This window comes from Natator depressus, chromosome 8 (assembly GCF_965152275.1).
Source record: "Natator depressus isolate rNatDep1 chromosome 8, rNatDep2.hap1, whole genome shotgun sequence".
Taxonomy (NCBI): domain Eukaryota; kingdom Metazoa; phylum Chordata; order Testudines; family Cheloniidae; genus Natator; species Natator depressus.
Window position 1 is genome coordinate 67106434 of NC_134241.1, and position 25560 is coordinate 67131993.

General features: G+C 40.7%; 1 long non-coding RNA gene across 1 annotated transcript in view; it reads left to right on the top strand.

Annotated features, from left to right (window-relative positions):
- LOC141992880 (uncharacterized) overlaps positions 1–25560 on the top strand; it is a 469706-nt gene that overhangs the window by 210911 nt on the left and 233235 nt on the right. The gene's annotated exons all lie outside the window — the stretch shown is intronic.

Consider the following 25560-nt stretch of genomic DNA (forward strand, 5'->3'; position numbering starts at 1 on the left):
TAGAGATGATAGTGTTGATCACATATATTTAGACTTCTGCACCTTATCATGTTTTGATTAGAAAGCTAGAACAATACGAAATTAACATGGCACACATTAAATAGAATAAAAGATGGCTAACTGATAGGTCTCAAATAGTAATTATAAATGGAATCATCAAACAGATGTGTTTCTGTGGGGACTTGAAGGGATCAGTTCTTAGCCCCATTCTATTTACAGTTTTTATTAAGTGCCTGGAAGAAAACATAAAATCATTGCTGATTAAGTTTGCAGATGACAAAAAAATTGGGAATATATAATGAAGAGGACCGGTCACTGATACAGAGTGATTTAGACTGCTTGATAACCTGGCACAAACAAACAATATGCATTTTAATATGGCTAAACGTAAATGTATACATTTAGGAGAAAAGTATGTCACCCATACTTACATGATGGGGGAGTCTATCCTGGGATGCAAAATATCTGAGTCATAACAGATAATCAGCTGAACATGAGCTCTCAATACGATGCTATGGCCACAAGGATGAATGCAGTCCTTGGATGCATAAACTGGTGTGACAGCTGGTGGAATAGTGTCCAGTTCTGGTGTCCAGAATTCAAGAAGGATGTTGATAAATAGGAAATGGTTCAAAGATCCACAAGGATGATTAAAGAATCCGAGCATATGCTTTATATTAATAGACTCAAAAAATTTAATCAATTCATCTTAACAAAGAGATAATTAAGGGAATTGCAGTCTATAAGTATCTACAGGGGGAACGATTATTTAACAATGGACTTTTCAATGTGTAAGAGAAAAGTATAACATGATTAAATGGCTGGAAGTTGAAGCTAGACAAATTCAGACTGGAAATAAGGTGTAACTTTTTAACAGTGACAGTCATTAACCACTGGAACAATTTACCAAGGTTTGTGGTGGATTCTCCATTACTGACCATTTTTAAATCAAGATTGGACTTTTTTTTTCTAAAAGATCTGCTCTAAGAATTATTTTAGGGCAGTTCTATGGCCTGTACAGGAGGTCAGATGATCACAATGGTTCCTTCTGGCCTTGGAATCTATGAATCCATGGTATAAACTGTGTTACAGAGTACAAGGGACAGACAGAACTCTGCAGGGTCCAGGAAAGAGTGAAGAGTCTGTGGAGGAGTGAGTCTGGGAAGGAGCTGGGGAAGAAGTCCTAGAGACAGGCCAAGGTAGGAAAGGTCCAGAGAGACAGCCAGGAGTCTCAAAAAGCAGATCTGTTAACTGCTTGTTACAAGGGTCCTTGGACTGGGTCCCAGAACAGAGGGACAGTCTGAGTTTCCCTACTGGCCACTGAGGAAGGTAGTGTGAAAGCCCCCTGAGGCAAGCAATGTAAGGATGATTGAACCTAGAGTCAGGCTGAAAACCTGGTGTAAGGTTATTGGACTATTTTGTGGGACTCTCTGCTACCCCAGAATGGGTAGGACTGAGTGTGAGCTGGCCACAGGGAAGAAGAGCTCCACAGAAAGGACTGCTAAGCTGTGTCCAGCCACAAAGGGGCATGCTGGTGGTGTTACCCTTCTATATTTTCTAAGGGGTAGGGCCACTTATTCTAGTGGTGATTGCATGCTAAAGGCTAGCTGATGTAAATAGGTCTGCCTAGAAACACCTCTGGAGCCTTTTGGAGACAGTGGGGCTCCACAAGGGTGCACTTGGGCAGATCCATTTTCAGAATCTAGCCCTAAATGTGCACACAGTAATACCTTTGACAAGTAAAGAAACACAGAAAGCTGTGCTACTTAAATGTGAAAAATAAAGAATTATTTTGGTACTATTTTTTACCAAATGTGCCATAAAATATGTTCTTAAATCTAGTATACTTTTTATCTACACAGTCAGGTAAGAGAAGGTGAGATCTAGACGAAATATTTCATCAATGGTAAAACCTAGTCACTTTTATTGAACAATCATTAGACTATCTGTTGTGTTCTCTTAGATAAACTCTTCTGAATTCATAAGCTTTCCATTTTACAATAGGCAATAGTGCTTGACTCTGGCTTTTATGGTAAGTAATAAACTTCATATATTTTCACCCTCCATTAAATATCAACCTAGAGCATTAAGTGTCATATCAACATAACGTGGGACGTGATCCTACAAACCCACTACTTGCAGAACTCCCATTGACTAGAATTGGAGTTGAGCGAGCCAAGGATTTTTTGTATCAGGCTCAAAGGTCTCACTAAAGACTGTTGACCTGGACTTCAGTACCTATACTGAGGACAGAGGGCTATAAAGAGTATTTTCATTATATTGCACTAAGCCAGTACCTGATCTGTGGAGTTGAAAAATGGAATGTGATATTTTTATTTCTTAATTTGATTTACCTCACATTATTATTGCTTCATAAATTCAAACCCATTAGAAATAAAACACTACATTATTTCTGTGGGAAATTATAGGCATAGAAGATAGCATTTATATCAGTAGATTCCAGCAAAATCATTTACAGGATAAATCGGGCCATAAACTGATCAGGAATTAGATCTGGTATATTAATATTACCCAAATTCACAGATGGGGAGGAGGAAGCAGCAGCTGACCACATACAGGATGGCTGTTTCATCACCAAGTAGGAGAATAATTCCAATTTGTCCCATCCTCTGCTTCTGCATCCCCTTTAATTTGTCCCAGCCTGTGCTTCTTTCAACAGACAAAGGCTCAGGCCCAGATCCTTTAGGCATCTAACTCTCATTATTTTCAATGGGAATTAGATGCCTAAATACCTTTTGAAGGTTTGGGCCTCAGTTTCTTTTAAGGGAGTTTAACAGAGTAACGGTGCTGGCTGGGTTTGTCACATCCACAGACAGCCTGAGAGGGAAAGGACCCCTGGGAGGATGGTCAAGTGAGGGGATGTTTCGTACCTGAGGAAGGCAAAGTCAGCAGCAGCTGGAGGTGAGCTGCCTCAGTACCCTCTTACAGTAATAATAAATAATACATGCTTTGTTAATGAGACCATGCTAGTGGCACCATTCCAGGGAGTCTCACTGCTGTGCTAACCTACAAGAAGGAGACTGCAAGGTCATACAACGGTACTGTCAGCAAACTCTCTGAGCAAGGCATTTCAACCAAAATTTCTTCTGAATAACTGAAAATAGCTGAAAACCAAGTGAAAACCAAGGAGAGACAAGATCATAGACCCAAAGGGATATAAACTCCATTCAGAGCCATCCATATGGAATTAGTTATGAAGCCATTACATAAATGGTATCATTGAATACTAGAGACTTCTGAGTATACGGTAGGGAATATGGCCTAGCAGCTCGAGCACTGGCCTGGGAATTGGCACATTTGGATTGTACCTCTGCCACTGGCTTATAGGATGACTTTGGCCAAAGTCACTTCCCTTCTTTATGCCTCAGGTTCCACATCTGTAAAATGAGGATAATGACACTTACCTCCAGTAGTGCTGGAACTAGCGGTGCTACCGTGTCCACTGGCTTGGTGTAGTAATAGCAAACACCAAATACGTGGTTTGCATGGTTTCCATCATCAGCACCCCCACGATAAAAATTGTTCCAGCACCCCTGCTTACCTCCCTTTGTAAAGTGTTTTGAGATCTACAGATGAAAGGTACCATACAAGAGGGAGGTATTAGTATTTAATTGCAGCAACTCAAATCTCTATAGTAGAAGTATCTTCCATGTGAGCACGTGGCAGATGAGCTCTGGTTTCCCTGCACTCTATTAATTTCAGTCCTAAAGCTTTTTTGATGCGTCTTTGTGTGTTGGTTTGGAGGGTTTTTTTGTTGTTGTGGTTAAGCTATGCAGACAGAAAGCAACATGGGAGGACTATGGTTGCTCATTTTCCCCAGGATGAGTATTAGGGGTGCTCACGCACTCAAGGGCAGAACAGACCACAGGCTTAGCAAAAATACAGCTTTTAGGTCCTGCAGATAGCTGAACGAGTTCAATGTAACACTGCAGCTCTCAAAGGTATTAATCAGAAAATGATGCTGCTTGAAACCTGCCTGAGAGATCAAGGCAGATGACAAGGCTCAGACTATCAGACAGGTAGTGGCCAGGCAATTCTGGACTCTTGATAAGCTATTCTCTGCATCCTTCACACTTGTAGTTTCAACCTGCAAGTTACTGGGATGTCAAGGCATGACATCTCTAATTTCTATGCTTTATTTTGGGATCTCCTTGGATCTTCTTTACAGCACTGTACAGGAAATTTAAAGAGCCTATTTGACCTCATTATCAAGGCTCCCTGATGGTGACTGTCTGCTGGCTATAACTGTAAAATTATTGCTTTAGCAAGAGAAAATTGTTCTGAGTGAAGTTCATAAAGTAGTGACTCCTATAAAGGGGATGACAAATCTTTTTTTTTTTTAGATCTCTGCCTGAAAGTGCAGAAGAAGAAGGCAATATTTTTCCCATTAGAAATAATTATGAAGCAAAAATATATGATCCAGTTGTCAGATATGTTTCTGATACAAAGTACAGTAGCTGGTAAAGCTAGGAATTCCCCCTTCCATCAGCTAACATTCTGTCCCTCTGTATATTTTTTCCATAATAGCATTCATGTAAAGATATAATAGCACATTAAAGTACTTAAGAGACAGAACTGAAAGGAAGGGCTGTGAGAAGAATTTTTTCCCTCTCCCCTCCCGCCACTTCTGCATTTCTGTGTCTACCCTTCCTTAGGTTTTCTTTCCATTGCATTGTCTTTATGCTCCTGAACAACATCTTTCCTCAAGATAGCATCATTTAATGTAAATGGCATCAACAATTCTAGGAAGAGAGAAAATTATTTCTTATTTAAAGAGGAAGAAGACTTACTCTGGCATGTTTACAGAGGATGCATGTTTCTGCAAAACCACAGGAAATTGAAGCATAATTGAATCAGGAGAAGTTCTTTTTGTCTCTGAAAGAAAACAAAAGGAGTAGTAATTCTTGCATACACATTCATTAACTTCCTATTGAAAAGGAAGTACATTATAAGGAGGAAACACATAAAAACACTTAATACAATGAATTAAAAGAGTAGGCGCATCCATCCACAGAGGAGGACTGAAGGTAATTCTGAGACAGTAATAAATACCTATGCCCCAAGTGAAGGACTAGTCCCCTTTCTAAAAGAAATCTTGGATATTTTTTCTGGGGGATCTTCAGGCATGGCTGCAAATTTCTCTCTCTCTCTCTCTCTCTCTCTCTGTCACACACATACACACCTCTCTCGTTCTCCCTCTGCCTTTCATTTAGCACTGTGTTACTCCAGTTACCTGTGTAACTCCTTTGAAGTCAGAGAGGCTACCCATTTTCTTAATGTTAAGCACATGCTTATGTACTTTGCTGAAGAGGGTTCAGAGAAAGGAGTCTTCCTGGCTAAAAATATAACCCATACGGGTATGACCATAGTGGAAGGCTTATTAAATCTTGCAGTCTGTCTGAAGGTTTTTCTTGAAATGTATGGTTATCAGATCCATCTAAGAATTCTTGGTCATGTGCTCAAATTCTCCAATTTGTTATGTAGATTTGCTTGAGCATAAGTTAATTGGACAGCCAAGGAGAGTCATCTTACTACTTTAATGGGTAGAAAGGACAGGCCTCAGAGGAAATAAGACTCCATAGTGATTACTGTCTATCTTGAGCCTTCATGGACCTTCTCATCACATGGGCTGTACTGAGAGAATGTTTTGGCTAGAAACTCATGAATCTGTATATTTCTCTATCAATACTACAATAAAATAGACACTGAACCAATCACTTTTTCCATACATTGCTTCCACTGTATGTGAGGTAATTTTATAATGTTATTTATAATGAAAATAAAACATGGAAACAAACAATTATGGCTGAAAAAAATGCAATTTCTGTCTTCCCACTTCTATTTTTTTTCTGTTTTAGCTGCAATTTTCATCCATCCCTAAAAATTCATCTTTTAATTTTTCCACTCATTTATTATTAAAGCTGTAAAAAATTGCTTGCTAGCAATTTAGATTCTAGCAAACACAACCTTCCAAGCCTACAAGTTTTAGGTTTTAAGTTCACTTCCATTAACTCATTAGTCCATGTGACCATTTGCTGTTAAGGGGCTGTGGCACATTTCTACCAGACCAAGGACTATAGTTAGTTGTTAAACCTTAACAGTTGCTTATTCTAGTGGTTCTCAACCAGTCTACACAGAGGTCTTCCAGGGGGTACATCAACTCTTTCTGATATTTGCCCAGTTTTACAATAGGGTTACATAAAAAGCACTAGCAAAGTCAGTACAATACAATACGAAGTCGTACAGACAATGACTTGTTTATACTGCTCTATATAGTATACACCGAAATGTAAGTACAATATTTATATTCCAGTTGATTTATTTTATAATTATATGGTTAAAATGAGAAAGTAAGCATTTTTTTAGCAATAGTGTGCTGTGACACTTTTGTATTTTTATGTCTGATTTTGTAAGCAAATAATTTTTAAATGAGATTAAACTTGGGGGTGTGCAAGACAAATCGGACTCCGTAGTCTAGAAATGTTGAGAGACACTGGCCTATTCAGGTGGAAACACTGGTGACAATAGGGTGGCTGAAAGAGTGAGAAGCTCGTTCCCTCCAACTTCTCTTCAGGGAGGATAAATGGAAAATCCCCAGCAGTAGAACAAGAAACCAGATGTTGGTAGGGACTTATAAATTTGAGGACACACAGAGTAATAAAAGAAGCTTTGTGCAGGATAGAAAGGCATGATCTTTTGTGGGCGTGTCCTGTTCTGTGGGACCTGCCAAGGTCGGGGAAGGTGAGTTAACTTAAAGAGGGAGAGAAGCTCCATGTTTCTGAAGAGAACCTATGAGCTGCATGAGAAGGTTTCTGGCAACCCCAGAGGTCTTTGCTCACTTTCCAAAAAAGTCTCAATATTGGTGGGGAAACTGAGGCAGGGAAGTAAGTGTTGGTGTGTTTCTTATTTTGGCTAGATTTGTGTATTTCTTTTGCTAAGTAAAGAGTAACTATGTTTAGCATCCAGTGCAAACTCTGTGTGTCTGTTAGCTTTCACTCTTGCATGCCCCTGAAAAAGTGAACTGTAGACCCAGAGTGCCCACATGACTGGAATTCTGGGAGAGAATGTGTTTATGCTATGACAGAGTCTTAGGGGTTAGCACTGGTCCCACAGTTTAAGCACTAGGATCATAGGATCTCAGCTTTCAGAAGGTATGCTAGACAGAGAATCAGCACCCTGAGAGTGTGTCTAGAGACTCCGGCCGGAGCAGTGCTGTACTCTGTTCTGACTTGGGAGGCTTAAAGAATACATGACCCTGTTAGGTGTGCCCCAAACATAGCATCCTGCTGTGTGTCCAGTCAGGGAGATGGAGCTTTATCACGGCTGTGTGACAGTCCATTTGGCTCAAATTTGACAGAAGAGTGTCTTTTTCTGCTATCCATTATGAAGCACTCAGGTTTATATTCATACTGATGACTAAATTAAAAGCCATACATAGGAGCAGCATTAGGCCTTTATTCAGTAAAATTCTTAAATATATGTCTAACGTAAGCATGAATAGTCCCAATGAAGTCAGTAGGAGTATTCTTGTGCTTAAAATTGCTGTTTTGGGAGTTTAATGCTTAGGATGAGTAATACCAGTGAATTCAATAACTTTTTGTCCTGTGTTTATACTGTGCCCTAAGAGGCCTGGTCTCTGACTGGGCCTCCCAGCTGCTACTGTAATACAAATGATGGGTAATAATAAGTGCTTGTATGTGGGAGCTGAATACATGCATGATGATTTGCACAGTCATGGTGTAGATTTTTTTCTTTACTATGATATTTGAAGGTCTGTTTTAGCTTCACATGAATTATGACAAGTGAAAATTGTTTAGAAATATTCAGCATACATTTTTTAAATTTTAATTATTTGTGATTGAATATGTTTTTGAAAAGGATAAATAGCAAAATAAATATTTTAAGAGTTTTGAAGTTGGTTCACTTGAAAATATGCCTGGTTTATATCCACAACGTCAACAAGGGCGCAAAAGATGCATTTTTAATTAACTTAAATTTATAGAGCTTTGTTCATAAGCTTGATTAAATTTTCCTCACAGGGAAGAGCTTGCTTCCCTAGCAATTTCATTCCAGAATTTTACATATTTTTATGTATTAATTTTAGGCCCCAATCCTGCAATCAGATCTTAGGTCTCTCCTCCACTGCAATCAAAGGCGTTCTGTACAGGTGAAGGGGTCTGGTGAATCTGATTGCAGGATCAAGGTCTAAAGCTGTTACAGATCCTATTGCTCAAAAATTCTGACTGTTCTAAATGATAGATCTGTCTGTGTGTTACACTGCAGCACAAACCTAACATTTTAAAACATACAAACAAATCCCTAATTTAAAAATATACATTATATGTAGTTTAAAGTATTTGGAACGCTATATGGATATTTTTAATAATTAAAAAGTACCTCTACATTTCTGTGCTTGGAATCACTGCACATATTTCTCAATATCATAACACAGTAAACCAGTATCAGCTAATTCATGTTTATAAACAGGTTGTCAAAATCTAAGAAAAAGCAGAGGGATGGTATTTATTGCCCTTCTTCTGAAACTCTAGAATCAGTTGTGTGCCTTTTTCTACCATATCCTGTCCGGCAATTAAAAAGAGAAGTCAGAATGCCAAAGCAGGTAATCAGTGTCAGCTACGAAAAACAGTTTATCAGGATAAAGCACAGCTGTCATTATATTTTCCTCCTGAAGTCTTGCTTCCTTTGTCCTTTTTTAGGGTAGCTAGACTGAGATACAGAAGGATACATGCTCTGAGTTTTAATCCTGACCTCACTGTAGTCAATGGTAAAACTCCCAATGACTTCACAGAGGCCCAGATTTCACTCTGTTGTTCCTTTCAGTGTTACCATTATGTTTTATTCTGGCAGTGTTTAAAATGTCTTCCTGATCTTGTGTGTGAGATTGCTGCATCAGTGTTCCCAGATGATTTTTTTCCCTTCCTTGATCTAATTGGAATACAGTGGCAACCTTGTACAGAGCTGTTTACTTCTCATGACGGCCATCTCAATCAGTGAGGCCATATTGGGCTAAAATGTTCTATAAGTCTCAGGTACAGTTAAGTGTAAAACGGCATTTCCAAGAAATGTATGTACTCTTGCTCTCTCCACACACACAGAGAGAGGTGAGAAGTGATATATAGCTGTCATAAGAGTAAAAAAATAAACATGCTTTCACATGCCAAAGTTAATGAAGAATGCCCATTTTTGCCATTTTATATTCTGTTTAAAGCCTTCAAGATGTTTACACAGAGCTTCATTTATTTCCTTAAATTTTTAATAAATTTAAAATAAATTTAATGAATACTAAGGGGTGGCGGTCTTCAGATTTCTTGGCTTGGTCTCCTAGGGCTAGAATAGGGGAAAAAAGAACTTCAAAGGTAAATGTATGATTAAAAAGAATAAGAAATGTATTAAAGATTTATTTAAGATTAAATATAAAAATGATGCAGAGAGCACCTAGGACACATTTCTCCAAGAACTTGAAACTTAACTATTCTCATTTAGAGTTTAGAAATGACCTTTTATTAAAAAAAAAGTTTTATTTATGATGTAAACATACAGAAAGATATTTAGATGTGTTCCTCTTTGAAAGGCCAGCTGAATCAATCCCCTGTCTGTTAATCAATCCCCAGTTCCCTTCAAACAGGTCACACATCTTTGTAACTGTTTCTTGATCAGGAAAGCTTGACCACTTGTGCTTCAGAGATCATCAGTATTGCTAATAGGATATCTATCAGAGCAACACAAGGTTTGGCCTTCCTCTGAAATCCACAGTATGCTCTTATATCCCTCACTAGCCCTGTTAAGGGTCAAGGTCAGAATTCAAATTTGCCTGTCTAACTTAGCTATGCATACAGTCAGCACAGGCCATGCTCATTAACTTTGACCTGATTACCAGAAATGTTTGAAATATTTTAAGGCACTGTGAAATCAACCACCATGTTGACCTTTCTGTCTCACCCTGTGAATAACCTGAAAGACGCTTGAGATGGTGTGAGTATCCAGCTGTTATATTGCAATTCAGTATATATTTTGATCTTCTCCTGCAATGGCAATTCTGGAAAATCTATAAACTTGTCAAGATCCTTAGTGGGTTTTTTTTATTATAAAGCATTCATAAAAGAAATTGTTGGCTAGAGGGACACCCAATTCCTTTGCAAATTATCTAGACACATTTTAGTTTTATTTAGTGTCAAAACTTAAAAACAAGATAATTCACAAAACTCATATTCTACTCCAATCATAATTTCTTGCACCTATATCCTTATGGTCTTTTATCAGAGGATCTCAATGATCTTTATGAACACAAAATAATTGAGCCTTTCAACATCCCTGTGAGGTGAGTCATTACCTTTCTACACAGAGAGGTACAAAGATATTAAGGGTAAAAACTTGGTCCGATTGAAATCAATGGCAAAGCTCCTATTGACTTCAATAGCAGAATCTAGTCCCACAGAAGATTGCAGTAGAGAGGATTGGCTGGCTCAGAAGATTAAACTGAAGCATTAAAGTTATGGTTTCATATTGATTATTATAGCAAATTCTTCACTGCCTTGCACTTTGTGTGGTCATTTACCCCCATTCAGAAGAGGTGTAAAATGCTGCCATTATGGTTTGGTGGGGCTTTGAATTTACTTTCCATATGTGTAGATGACTGTAAAAGGTGCAAGGCATCGGAGGATCAAAGCCCAAAGTATTTAATAACATACATTTAAATGTGACTTCAATGTGTTTCTCATATCAAGATTTTAAGATATTGGTTTTGTGCATCCCACAAGCAGATTCTTATAGAAATATTTTATTTGACAATTGAAAGTCAATTAATATTTTATTCTTAGTTAAGAGTGTGGAAAATTAGTCTTTACACTCAAAGAAAGAAATGGAAATATGGGTCATAAATGGAGTGGTCTTTATGAGCAGTAGCAGTGCATAAATTTGCACAGACAGTTCTGGAATGTCACCTCTTTCTTCACTATGAAGTCAGCGAGAGTAGAGCTCTGATTGGAAATGCATAACATGCCTTATTCTCAAGCAAGAAAATATGGAAGCTTTTGGCAAGATTGAACATGGGTCACAAAAATGTCGTCACAGTCGAAACCTCAACAAACTTCCTTGTGACCTAACACAAAAGAGATCAAAATTAAAGTAATGAGACATTTTATCAATTTAGTAGTGAGTCTTAATTTTAAGTGGAGTGTCCCTTTGAGAGTTCTGACAATTTTGTCTCAGAGGATCTCTCAGCTTACAAAAGGATTTCTTGAATACAGTCAAGCAGAGAGGATTTTTGTATTCAGAGGTGGCCCTTTTTTACTTTCTTATTTGATATTCAACCCCAGACATGGTTGTAACAATAAGAATTTTCAGCCAGAGCATGCGTAATTTCCCCATATGGTGGCATGCGTTTTTTCCATGTCATGTTCCCTCCTGAACTGGAAGCCATTGTGCCCTCATTAACAATGGAACTCAAACCTATATGAATGAGGTCGGTAGGAGGTTTGCCACCAATTGGGGCCACACTGGTGTTTAGATTCCAGACTGAAGGGTTTTCTGTGGGACTAGAGAAAGAGAGAGTATGCCAGACACCCTACTCTAATATGTGTCACCACCCCAGATTAGCTCCTTACACCAATGGAAATGGAAGATGTGGAAATACTCCACTATTTATGGACAGAGCTCAATCCTGCTGTTACTTAGGCAATAATCTCATTGATTTGTAATCAATTTCTCCTCAGTATGAGACTCAAAATCAATGGGGAGTATTGGAAGTCAGCATCAGGGCTAGAAATGATTTGTGGTGAGAAAATAAAATCATCAATTAGTTTTGCTAGAAAGAGTCATTCTACTAATATTTGTCACAGTGAATTAATATCTTCCTCCTCCTCAAATCAACAAAATACCTTTTGTGTTCTTATGTTTTTCACATAAATACATTAGTTTCAAAGGGTAGAAAGAATCAGAGCCTGATGTGGTTGCTTTAAGTAATTTCAAATGAGTAAAAGTAAAAATATATATGCAAACAATCTCTGTGGTAGAGCTGCAGCATCTAGATTATACTTTACAAACTCTTTCAGAAACATACAATACAAATATTATCCACTGTATACTATTATATATAAGTATTATAAACAAAATTTTTTCCAAAGTGACATCTCATGTTTTACTGTATTTATTTTTTCAATTTTGAATATGCCACCCAAGGTAGATATTTCCATTCCGTTCACTAGCTTGTCTTCTGGATCCCTTTTGGATAATGGTTCTCACTAAGAGCAACAGCAAGAATAATGCCCCTGTGATCTGATACTAGCTGCATTGAATATCTGAGATATACAATTTAAGCAAATAAAAAAGGGAAAAGCAAAACCATTTGAGTGCAGACTAACAATATAAGTATAATTTATATTGTCTTGTAAATATATTACTTATTGATAACAGATTAGCTAATTATTTTTGGCTAGGTTTTTTTTTTAAATGAATGTAATGGCATTGGTGGGTCTGCTTCAGGGTAGTTATTTACATATGTTCAGATTAGACTGGTAGTTTTTTGCACCACTTTGCACAGGTACAGATGGTTAAGAAAGGTGAAAAGCAGTAGACAGCTGGTGCAATGTTATGGTATCAAACACCACAGTTGTCTAGTTAGCAGGTTTCCTGCTAGTATTTTGTTGGTCAAGTGGTGACAGGAATTAATTCAATGCTTATTTCATAATCTCATACTTGATTGCTGAACCATAAACCATAGTTTTCATTGCAAACCGTTGCTGTGGTGAAGGCAAAATATAATAGCCAGTTTCTTATATACACTAACTCTGACAGTGTAAAGGGGCCTTAATGGGGGTGAAAATTCTATCACACCCACATTAGGGCTGCTTTGTTACCCACTTGAAGCCCGTTTACACTGCCAGAGAGGTCAGTGAGAATCTGGTTCCAGTTGGTTGTTGATATTCTGGAAAAAAATTTACATTTTAACATTTACTAAAGGTCAGGGAGCAGGGCCTGCAGCAGAGCCAGTCTCTGGGCAACCTATTCAGCACAGCTGGCCTGTATTAGGCTGCATCATTGTCTACACTGCCTGATTGATAGGTAGGAGTCAGCAGAATGACTCTTAAGCCCAGCAGCAGGAGCTGCACTTCGGTGGCTGCTCAAAGCATTTGCTCATGGCTGTTATAGCTCCTGTGCCTGCTCATGCCCAGCCTTGCCTCACTCTGACCTTTGCTCTGATTCCGGACTACCAACCTGTGCTCTAACCACTGGGCAACAACCACCCACATCCCGGTCAGTGAGTTCAGACCAGTACTCTCTCTGCCTGAAAAGCATTAACCTTTGTGTTAGCATCAGTGATGAGAGCCCAGGTCTATCACTGGTATGTTGAAGAAAAATGGATTCTTGATATGAGGGGAATAATTTTTTTTTTTGGTCTGGAGTACATAGAAAATTGATTCCCCACCAGTGTTTGTGATCAAAGACTCAGGAAAGTATCTATAATATAACTTTTCAAAAAATAAAAGGCCACTGTTTAGGGTTAATGGCAGGTCTTTGTGTTTGAGATGTACTGTGCAACATGCAAGAAACTGAAAAAGTTACAACCAAGAGAAACAGCTACATTTTTCATCTGAACTCTTCGGTGCCTTTGCAACGTACATTATCAAAATTTGTAAAATGCAGTTTAAAATCTGAATGTAATAGAGCAGTGGTTCCCAAACTTGTTCTGCTGCTTGTGCAGGGAAAGCCCCTGGCGGGCCGGGCCGGTTTGTTTACCTGCCGCGTCTGCAGGTGTGGCCAATCGCGGCTCCCAGTGGCTGCGGTTCGCTGCTCCAGGCCAATGTGAGCTGCTGGGGGCGGCCAGTATGTCCCTCGGCCCGCACTGCTTGGGAACCACTGTAATAGAGAATGGTAGAATTAAAGCTAAATTTTTGTCAGCCAGTGCAGATCATTAAAAATCACGTGTTGGAACTATACAGCTAAATCTACAGAAGACCAAAGTATAATACAGACTAGCTGTTACAGTGCACAGAATGAAAAACATATTGTGCTATAAAGCAGGAAAGTTCCAATGATAAGGAAATATGACACTATTTTTAATGTTAAGAAGGGTTCCTCTTACTTTAGTTTCATAACTATATTTCTGAATTTGAAGAGTTGCTGGAATACACTTATTTTTGATCTGGGGAAGAGCAAAGCTTTGAACCAATACTTAAGATTGCTTTGCAATATATGAGGTAATGGAAATATAATGGAAGCACTACTATTATCTATATTGCTACAAAATGTAAACCTAAGGAAAGCTCTAGTTTTTATTGAGTAACAAATCCAAGCTAGTTTAAATAGCCCATCCCAGGGTGAAGCTGAAATAGTGTCCATTGCTTTTGGTCCATTTGCCAGGTCTCATTTTGAGTGAAATTTGCCCTATGCAGAGCCAACAGAAAAATCTATGCACCACTTAAGCTCTATTTTGAGGGCTTAGTGGGACTTAGATGGTATATTGGCCTAGTACTGGCCCTCTGACCGGGGATAGATTTTTACCCTGGGAGTATTTCTTGCTTACTACAACATATTAAGGGACATATTCTTTTCTAAGTTAAAAACATGCAATCTCACTGATTTCACTTGGAGTTACATGAATGCCTTTAAGAATAAATTATTTTGTAAATGGCTAATCTTTTAGCTGATAAGTTTTCATGTATAATAAATTCTCAGAACTCTAGAGATATACCTAAGTCAAGAAATACAGGACTATGTACATGGTGAGAAACACAAAAAGCTTTTCTTTCCAGCTGAGATGCAAGCACCTTTTTATAAATGAAGAAAGAAAAGTAGTTTTCCATAAGAAAATGTAATTTTCTCAAAAATCTAAATGTTTCACAACTTTAACAAACTTTTGACAGGAAAAATTAATCATTTTCACTCCCTCATTTTGTTTTGATAAGGTAATGTTTATGTAAACTTTCTGGTTACATTTAATTTTGTTTTTACTTTTATATTGTATTAATAGTATAATATATATGATATATTATAGTTAATATTGTGGTGTTTCAGCATGATCTGAATGAAACAGTTTTACCTTATTGTGAAGCAATATATTTTGATATTATTTAATCAAAATTATTCGAGCTTGAAATAGAAGATTCTGATGTGTCTGAATCTATTTATTTTTAATTTTCATTTTGTGGGAAATTTCTAAATTTCTGCTTTTCTTTCCAATCTGGAATGAAAGCTAATTTCAGAATGTCAGAATTTCCCACTGAATGTAAATTCTGTTTGTCCCACTCAGATATACACCCCCCAACACACATGCATACAATCTGTGTTGCCCTAGCACCTAGGAGCTCCAGTGACGGACCCTGTTGTGCTAGGTGCTGGACAAACACAGAACAAAAATAGGGTCCCTACCCCAAAAAGCTTACACACTCAGTAGACAGGTAGGTAGATAAAATACATGCCATCCCAAAAGACAAGCTAAATTGCCTTACAGGCCTCCGAAAGATTTCTTAAAAGATTCAGATGGGAAGCTAGAAGGACTTTTAAATCTCAGGAGACTTGGGGCTGCAAACACTGTTTAGTTTTTTTCAAGACAGGAAGCAAGGGTGTTTTTAAATCCCAGGAGAATGTGAGCTGAAAAGTTATATATTGTGGATTTGCGCAAATATTAAATGTCTGGCACACTTTGATGCTATTACTTTGTTTTACAGCTGTAGGACTGCAGAGATAACACAAAGTAAAGCACTGTGGCTTCTTGTAAAGCGAGGGAGTAGAACTGCATAAATGTCTTGATGTATTTTAACTTGTTAAATTAAATTGCTTTACTGCTGTATATAGACCTTGGGTATTTTGTTCCATCTGTTGTACACTATGCAGTTCACGGTGTTGCTAACAAACACCATGTATCTTTTTACGAGGCACTTTGTGTTTGCCCTCATTTCTTTTTAAGCGTTTTCCTACACTCCAGCACTAGCCACTTCTTTGGAGCAATCATTTCTTATACATCAATAGAATGAGAAGTTTAGCTATGTACAAATAGCATTGCTCTTTTGTAAACATTTCCAATTACCAAAGAAAGACGTTTCCTCAGACATCAATGCGATAACAATTGCAAATGTTAACATGCCTTGAATATAACAATACATAAGGAGAGAATACATGATGTGGGATGGTATAAAATTTTGGTGGCATGAGTTTGGGATGACTGTATTACTCAGATGAAACCATAATTCATGTCATTTCAAATGAGTCCCAATAAAACTGTTATAATGCACCATGTATTCTGTATTTGCCATATATAGATTTTACAGAAAATCTATTTCAGGAAGGTTTTAGAGCATTTAGAAAAATTAAAAGGAGTACTTGTGGCACCTTAGAGACTAACCAGTTTATTTGAGCATGAGCTTTCGTGAGCTACAGCTCACTTCATCGGATGCATAGCATATCGTGGAAACTGCAGAAGACATTATATACACACAGAGACCATGAAACAAAACTTCCTCCCACCCCACTGTCCTGCTGCTAACAGCTTATCTAAAGTGATCATCAAGGAAGGCCATTTCCAGCACAAATCCAGGTTTTCTCACCCTTCCCCCCCCCCCCACAGACACACATAGAACAACGCTTCCTCAGCTCTCGTCCCCTAACGCCCCTACTTTACTTGCGCTATATTGATGACATCTTCATCATCTGGACCCATGGAAAAGAAGCCCTTGAGGAATTCCACCATGATTTCAACAATTTCCATCCCACCATCAACCTCAGCCTGGTCCAGTCCACACATGAGATCCACTTCCTGGACACTACAGTGCTAATAAACGATGGTCACATCAACACCACCCTATACCGGAAACCTACTGACCGCTATTCCTACCTACATGCCTCCAGCTTTCACCCTGACCACACCACACGATCCATCGTCTACAGCCAAGCTCTGCGATACAACCGCATTTGCTCCAACCCCTCAGACAGAGACAAACACCTACAAGATCTCTATCAAGCATTCTTACAACTACAATACCCACCTGCGGAAGTGAAGAAACAGATTGATAGAGCCAGAAGAGTTCCCAGAAGTCACCTACTACAGGACAGGCCTAACAAAGAAAATAACAGAACGCCACTAGCCGTCACCTTCAGCCCCCAACTAAAACCCCTCCAACGCATTATTAAGGATCTACAACCTATCCTGAAGGATGACCCAACACTCTCACAAATCTTGGGAGAAAGGCCAGTCCTTGCCTACAGACAGCCCCCCAACCTGAAGCGAATACTCACCAACAACCACATACCACACAACAGAACCACTAACCCAGGAACCTATCCTTGCAACAAAGCCCGTTGCCAACTGTGCCCACATATCTATTCAGGGAACACCATCACAGGGCCTAACAACATCAGCCACACTATCAGAGGCTCGTTCACCTGCACATCCACCAATGTGATATATGCCATCATGTGCCAGCAATGCCCCTCTGCCATGTACATTGGTCAAACTGGACAGTCTCTACGTAAAAGAATAAATGGACACAAATCAGATGTTAAGAATTATAACATTCATAAACCAGTCGGAGAACACTTCAATCTCTCTGGTCACGCAATCACAGACATGAGGGTCGCTATCTTAAAGCAAAAAAACTTCAAATCCAGACTCCAGCGAGAAACTGCTGAATTGGAATTCATTTGCAAATTGGATACTATTAATTTGGGCTTGAATAGAGACTGGGAGTGGCTAAGTCATTATGCAAGGTAGCCTATCTCCCCTTGCTTTTTCCTACAAACCCCCCCCCCCAAGACGTTCTGGTTAAACTTGGATTATTGCTGTGCACATTGTAAGATGAGCTATTGCCAGCAGGAGAGTGAGTTTGTGTGTGTGGTTTTTGGAGGGGGGTGTATGTGGGGGGGGGGTGGTGAGAAAACCTGGATTAGTGCTGGAAATGACCCACCTTGATTATCATGCGCATTATAAAGAGAGGTTTCAAAGAGGGATGGGCTATTACCAGCAGGAGAGTGAGTTTGTATGTGTGTCTGTGTGTGTGTGGGGGGGGGGGGGAGGGGGGGGAAGGGTGAGAAAACCTGGATTTGTGCTGGAAATGGCCTTCCTTGATGATCACTTTAGATAAGCTGTTAGCAGCAGGACAGTGGGGTGGGAGGAAGTTTTGTTTCATGGTCTCTGTGTGTATATAATGTCTTCTGCAGTTTCCACGATATGCTATGCATCCGATGAAGTGAGCTGTAGCTCACGAAAGCTCATGCTCAAATAAACTGGTTAGTCTCTAAGGTGCCACAAGTACTCCTTTTCTTTTTTCTTTTTACGAATACAGACTAACACGGCTGTTACTCTGAAACCTGTCTTTAGAAAAATTGAGATTATTTTTCATCCCTTCACCTGTAAAACCAGGGGCCTCACTAGTTGACCAACTGTGCAGGGCTCTCGGGGAACTATGCTAATCTCTCAGAAAACACGAATTAGCTCTTTGTTGCATACAAATATAATACTTTAAAATCTATTATCTAGGCACCTTCCAGGGCTTGAAGTGCTGTGTCCCACTAGGGAACTCATCCCAATGCTGTGTCATAGCTAAGAAATTCAAAAAGCTATAGTTGTAGGGAAAGATAAATTATAGTTCGAGAGAGAAATCTCTGCTTTAATTGTTTTTTTTATTTTTACAATGGATAAGTAAAAGATCACTGAGGGTCCAATTCTGATAATAGCTGAATGTCCTTAACTCAGTTGAAGACAAGATACTCAATACCTCTCACTGTTAGGCCTTTTGATCCTGATCTACAGCCCATTGAAGTAAATTGGACCTTTCAAAGGGCTTTGGATGAGGCCCAGGTTGGAGAATTATAAAATATTTATGGGCTAGGTCCACAGTACTCTCCACATACTTTATTGTTTATGGCTGTCTAGTACTGCTGTAGTGGTGTGAAGCAGCGTGTGACTCTTCCCTGTATATCTCTGATCACTTGTGTTTCCATTCCCAATCTTCTTCTTTTCTTATAAGCACCCAGGTTGGTTACTGTTTATGTGATAGATCCAGCAGTCAGGAGCCTGGAATAGCCAGCCAGCCTGCCTTTATTCGGGAAGTGGTCCAAACCATGCCCAAGGTACTCAGGCACTTTACAAACCATTAAAATACAGCCCCAATAAATAAAAGAGTTGGCTGGGTTTGCAATGCCCTATACTCCATTTGATGTTATTTCTCGGTCTATAAATAATACAGAAACTTCTGAACTTTTCACCTGATCAGTTCCACAATGTCAGGGAATGTTCTAGGCCCATTCTGAAATGTTCTAGAACCTATCGATGTTGGTTTGAGTAGAGTTTAAAATGTTGACACCCTGAATGAAAAAAATGTGGAGGGGCACACAGAGCCCTGGCATGGGGGTATTGGGGTTTCTGGCATAGGGAATGGGGAAAACTGGGGACACACAAATCCCCTAGCATAGTATGAAAGGGGGAAATGGTGGGAAAATGAATATAGGGGGCACCCATGTGGAAGAGATGGAAATGTGGGGGGACACAGAGTGCCTGGCCTGAGGGCTGGCGTGGGAGGCTACGGAAAGTCCATAAAATAGAGGGGGTGGGAAGGTGCCACATTGGGAGCTTGCTGGGGACACGTTGGGGATGGAGGGATGCAAGGAACCTTAGATGTGTGCAGTGAGCTTGGCCTATAGAAGCTACAAAGTGTGAGACTCTTTTGTAAAATATATAAAATAAAAAAAACCAAAAGATTAACAGCTAGGGAAAACCAAATAGCATAATTAAAACGAGGTCTCAAGGGGGGTCAGAACATGGGCCAACAGCAATGAAAGTAGAAAAAATTTCTGATAGTATGTGTTTCACTTTATGGGGATTTCTCTCTAACTTGATTGAAGCCTTCCCTTCTGTCTGAGTAGCTCTCAGATGGAGATAACATGCAACCACACAGGGCATGTCTACGCTACAGCTAGGAACGAGCCTCCAGCCTGGGTAGACAGACTTGTGCTATTAGGACTTGAGCTAGCACACTAAAATTAAGTGGTTTTCAATTTGCGGTTCACGACCCAGTACTGGGGTGCGGAATGTAGGGCACTGGGTCGTGGCGGCTCTGGTTAAAAGTCCTGTCGGTGGTGCTGCCCGGCTAAGGCATGCTAGTCCCTGCCTGTTCCAACACTGCGTTGAGCCTCGGAAGCGGCCAGCAGCAGGTCCAGCTCCTTGTGCTGCCCCCGTCGAGGGGGCCATGGGGCTCTGTGTGCTGCCCCCCGTCCCAAGCACCGGCTCCGTACTCCCATTGGCTGGGAACCATGAATGGGAGCTGGGGGAGGCAGTGCCTGTGGGTGAGAGCCACACAGAGCCACTTGTGTACCTCTGCCTAGGAGCCGGACCTGCTGCTGGCCGCTTCCGGGGCGCAGCTCGGTCCGCAGTGCCAGGCCAGACAGGAAGTTTGCCTTAGCACCCCCACTGCGCAGCTGACTGGGAGCCGCCTGAGGTAACCCGTGCCCCAACCCCACAGCCCAAACCTCTGCCCTAGCCCTGAGCCCCCCTCCAAGCCTGGAGTCCCTTCCTGCACCCCAAACCCCTCATCCCTGGCCACACCCCAAAGCCTGTACCCCCAGCCCAGAGCCCTGACCCCCTCCTGTACCCCAAACCCTTGCCCCAGCCCTAGCCCCTCCCACACCTCAAACACCTCATCCCCAGCTCTGTTGGGTCACAGGTATCAACAATTTTCTTCAACTGGGTCTCCAGAAAAAAAGTTTGAAAACCACTGCTATAAATAGCTGTGTGGATGTTGCAGTGCCAGTGGAGACTGGGGCTAGCGAACTGAGTTCAAGCCTAGGGAGTCAGGGGTGTCTGAGCTTTGATGGCTAGCCCAAGTCTTTGCCGGAGCCACAATGTCCATACAGCTATTTTTAGTCTCTAGCTCAAGCCCCACTAGCAAGTGTCTGTCTATCCAGGCAGGGAGGCTCACTGCTAAATGCAATGTAGACATAACCTAGGAGGGCTGCCAAGTCAGCTCACAGGCCAACTTTGTTGTAAATGGTTTTAAAAGCTAAATAGTGTTTCCATCACTTGTGAGTGATATTTTTGTGTAAAGGTGACTGGGTCCTTAAATGCGTGGTTTAGGAGAGTCCATGAAATAACTAACCATAATCCCGATATTTATGATGGGGTAAATCTCAGGTCAGCAATTAGTTTAGCTATGCTATCATTGATGAATGCTCCTGACAGTAATTATGTTAAATGTTGTTTACTGTTTTAGTTGGAAATCGTGTGTCTTCTGTGAAGTGATTTAACAATCAGACCCATAATTTTACACAGATGCACTGCACTTACTAATTGTTTTTACAATTGGTCTGATATCAGTGGGTAACCTTGTAAAAAATTAACCTCTGTGCTTTAGGGTATGATTTTGCAAGATACTTTCTCTAGGTGCTCTTAAAGGCATTAAAACCCAGGTTCCTGATGCTCAGTAGCTCCAGGAGTTCCTCAGCCCCTTGGAGGACGGATTTACTATTACCCTTTTATTTATAGGCTGTAGTGGAATGGACACCCCCCCATGCATGTAGTTTCAGATTAAATATCCAAGGCCAAAACAACTGCTTTGCATGAGATTATGCTATATGGGTGGTACTCTCCTCTGCGCATGTAGAAGAGAGGAGAAAAAATCAGCTTGTAGCGATGTGGGACTCATCCGGCAGCACCTCCTGCTGGTCGTCCAGGGAATTAGCTCACCAGTCTCCAGAGCACCCTCTGTTAGCCGGTGTCTCACCTGTCTCTGCCCCCCATGTCCCTCTTGGACCACGGTGCCCCTTTCCCTTGGGTCCTGCCCCCCAGCAGTACTCCCCCCCAGTCTCCGTGTTTCCCCTCCCCAGGGAGCCTCCAACCCCCTATCCCCACCTCACCTCAGTATATGGCTACTGTTAGTCACCACCTAGCCCCTGCTCACTGGGGCGGACTGCAGTGTACAAGCCACTCATCACAGGCAAGGGAGGTTTGGACCTGCTGTCTCCCCCTACCCTTGGGCTGCCCAGTTGCAACCCTAGTACCTTGTCTTAGGCCGTTTGCCAGGCCTGCAGCCTGGACTTTTCCAGCCTAGAGCCTCCCAGCTCCTCTGGCCTTTGCCGGCCCTGCTTCACCTCAGGTATCCTTGTACACTCCCCAGCAGCCAGGCCCATCTCTCTCTACAGCTAGAGGAGACTCTGTCTGAGCATCTGGCTCACAGCCCTTTTATAAGGGCCAGCTGTGGTCTGTTTGGAGCGTGGCCCCAGCTGTGCCTACTTCCCCAATCAGCCTGGGAGCTACTTGCCCCCCAGCCACAGCCGTCTCTGGGCTGTTTTAAGCCCCTCCAGGCAGGCAGGAGTGGGTGACCACCCTGCTACACAACTCTTTATTCCACAGACTCCTCCTTCAGTTGGAGTGCCGTACACAACAGGCCCTTCAAGGTTTTAGGGAGTGGAGAAGGGAACAAACCCAAGGAGGGAGATTTCTGTATAGAAGTTTTGGAGCTATATTACTGCCTTCTGGAGTCCCTCACTGGTTGCTTAGCCATGCTCTCTCTTGAATGCCTCAATGGACCTACATCCAATAGGTGCATGAGCTGACAGAGTTACAGTACGTCTCCTTCCCTAATTGTATTCCCTCAGTAGCAGGCTACTCTAAGCTGAGTATAAAATGGTTGCAGATAAAAATAAAACCCTGTTAGATGACTGAAGATGAAGCTCCTAGATCAGAAGCAGAGTCATAACAGTTGTGCAATGCTGTATACATAATAGTGTACAACCAGGGCAATTTATGGGGAAACCAAGAGCACGAAAAAAGTTTTCCAGGGAAACCAGACCTAGTGTTTAGCAGAAAGGCTAGAGCTCTGCTGGGTCCACTGTTGGATCAAGCAAGATAGTGTGTGTCATAAATATAAAGGGAAGGGTAAACACCTTTAAATCCCTCCTGGCCGGAGGAAAAACCCTTTCACCTGTAAAGGGTTAAGAAGCTAAGATAACCTTGCTGTCACCTGACCAAAATGACCAATGAGGAGACAAGATACTTTCAAAGCTGGAGGAGGGGGGAAACAAAGGCTCTGTCTGTGTGATGCTTTTGCTGGGACCAGAGCAGGAATGCAGGTCAGAATGCCTGTAAAGAGTTAGTAAGCAATCTAGTTAGATATGCGTTAGATTCTGTTTTGTTTAAATGGCTGATAAAATACGTTGTGCTAAATGGAATGTATATTCCTGTTTTTGTGTCTCTTTGTAACTTAAGGTTTTGCCTAGAGGGATTCTCTATGTTTTGAATCTGATTACCCTGTAAGGTATTTACCATCCTGATTTTACAGAGGTGATTCTTTTACTTTTTCTTTAATTAAAATTCTTCTTTTAAGAAGCTGATTGCTTTTTCATTGTTCTTAAGATCCAAGGGTTTGGGTCTGTGTTCACCTATGCAAATTGGTGAGGATTTTTATCAAGCCTTCCCCAGGAAAGGGGGTGTAGGGCTTGGGGGGATATTTTTTGGGGGGAGACGTTTCCAAGTAGACCCTTCCCCTACTATTTTTGTTAGACACTTTGGTGGTGGCAGCATAAGGTCCAGGGACAAAAGGTAAAACAATTTATATCTTGGGGAAGTTTTAACCTAAGCTGGAAAAATAAGCTTAGGGGGTCTTTCATGCAGGTCCCCACATCTGTACCCTAGAGTTCAGAGTGGGGAAGGAACCTTGACAGTGTGGCTGGAACATGAAGGAGGTCACGGGGACAAGATGGAGAGAGATGGCTGAGTGCTAATAAGGATTCTGTTCTCTGGCATGTGGCTGGACAATATTTAGAAGTTAGAAAATGTCTGTTGTTTAACTGCAGCCTTAATCCTCGGAGAGAAATTATTCTGCCTTCCACTAAAGATGGCATTGTGAGATAATTTGTTAGAAAAGTTCCTATTTTCTGTCTGTTTTAAAAGTTGATTTTAACGTAGCTTTTAAACTTCAAGCAGGCTGTCTCAAATTATGGGGCCTGACTTCATTGATTGAGCTTGGAGAGTGTCTGATTGGGGCCTGGAACTTTTCTCTTACTTTTTTTTATTTATGGTCTTGAAAATGAGAGAATGAAAGGGTGAAGGAGTTGGGAGCGCAGGTGGTGTTCTTGTCGATCCTTCCAAATATGGGGAATAAGCTGGAAGAACTCGAAATGCTAGTAAATAAACACAACTATGACATAGTTGGCATCACAGAGACTGGTGGGTTAATACGCATGATTGGAATATTGGTATAGAAGAGTACAGCTTGCTCAGGAAGGACAGGCAGGGGAAAAAGGGAGGAGGTGTTGCCTTATATATTAAAAATGTATATACTTCGACTGAGGTTGAGATGGAAATAGGAGACAGACTTGTTGAAAGTCTCTGGTTAAGGATAAAAGGGGTAAAAAACAAGGGTGATGTCATGGTAGGAGTCTACTACAGACCACCTAACCAGGAAGAAGAGGTGGATGAGGCTATTTTTTAAACAACTATCAAAATCATCCAAAGCACAGGACTCGGTGGTGATGGGGGACTTCAGCTACTCAGACATCTGTTGGGAAAACAACACAGTAGTGCACAGATTATCCAACAAATTATTGGAATGTATTGTATACAATTTTTTATTTTAGAAGGTGGAAAAAGCTACTAGGGGAGAGGCTGTTCTAGATTTGATTTTGACAAATAGGGAAGAACTGGTTGAGAATTTGAAAGTGGAAGGCAGCTTGGGTGAAAGTGATCATGAAGTGATAGAGCTCATGATTCTAAGGAATGGTAGGAGGGAGGACAGCAAAATAAAGATAATGGATTTCAAGAAGGCGGACTTCAGCAAACTCAGGGAGTTGGTAGGTAAGATCCCATGGGAAGCAAGTCTAAGGGAGAAAACAATTGAAGACAGTTGGCAGTTTTTCAAAGAGACATTATTAAGGGTACAAGAGCAAACTATCCTGCTGCATAGGAAAGATAGGAAGTACTCTGACTTAACCAGGAGATCTTCAATGATCTAAAAATCAAAAAAGTGTCTTACAAAAAGTATAAACAAGGTCAAATTACAAAGGATAAATATAAACAAATAACACAAGTATGTAGGGACAAAATTAGAAAGCCCAAGGCACAAAACTAGATCAAATTGCTAGAGACATAAAGGCTAACAAGAAAATATTCTACAAATGCCTTAGAAGCAAGAGAAGACCAAGGACAGCGTAGGGCCATTACTCATTGAGGGGGGAAACACAATAACAGAAAATGTGGAAATGGCAAAGGTGGTTAATAACGTCTTTGTTTCGGTTTTCACCAAGAAGGTTGGCAGTGATTGGACATCTAGCATAGTGAATACCTGTGAAAATGAGGTAGGATCAGCAGAGACTGAAATAAGCAAAGAACAAGTTAAAAATTACTAAGAGAAATTAGGTGTCTTCAAGTCACCAGGGCCTGATGAAATGCATCCTAGAATACTCAAGGAACTGACTGTGGAGATATCTGAGCCATTAGCAATTATCTTTGAAAAGTCATGGAAAACAGGAGAGATTCCAGAAGACTGGAAAAGGGCAAATAGAGTGCCCATCTATAAAAAGGGAAATAAGGACAAC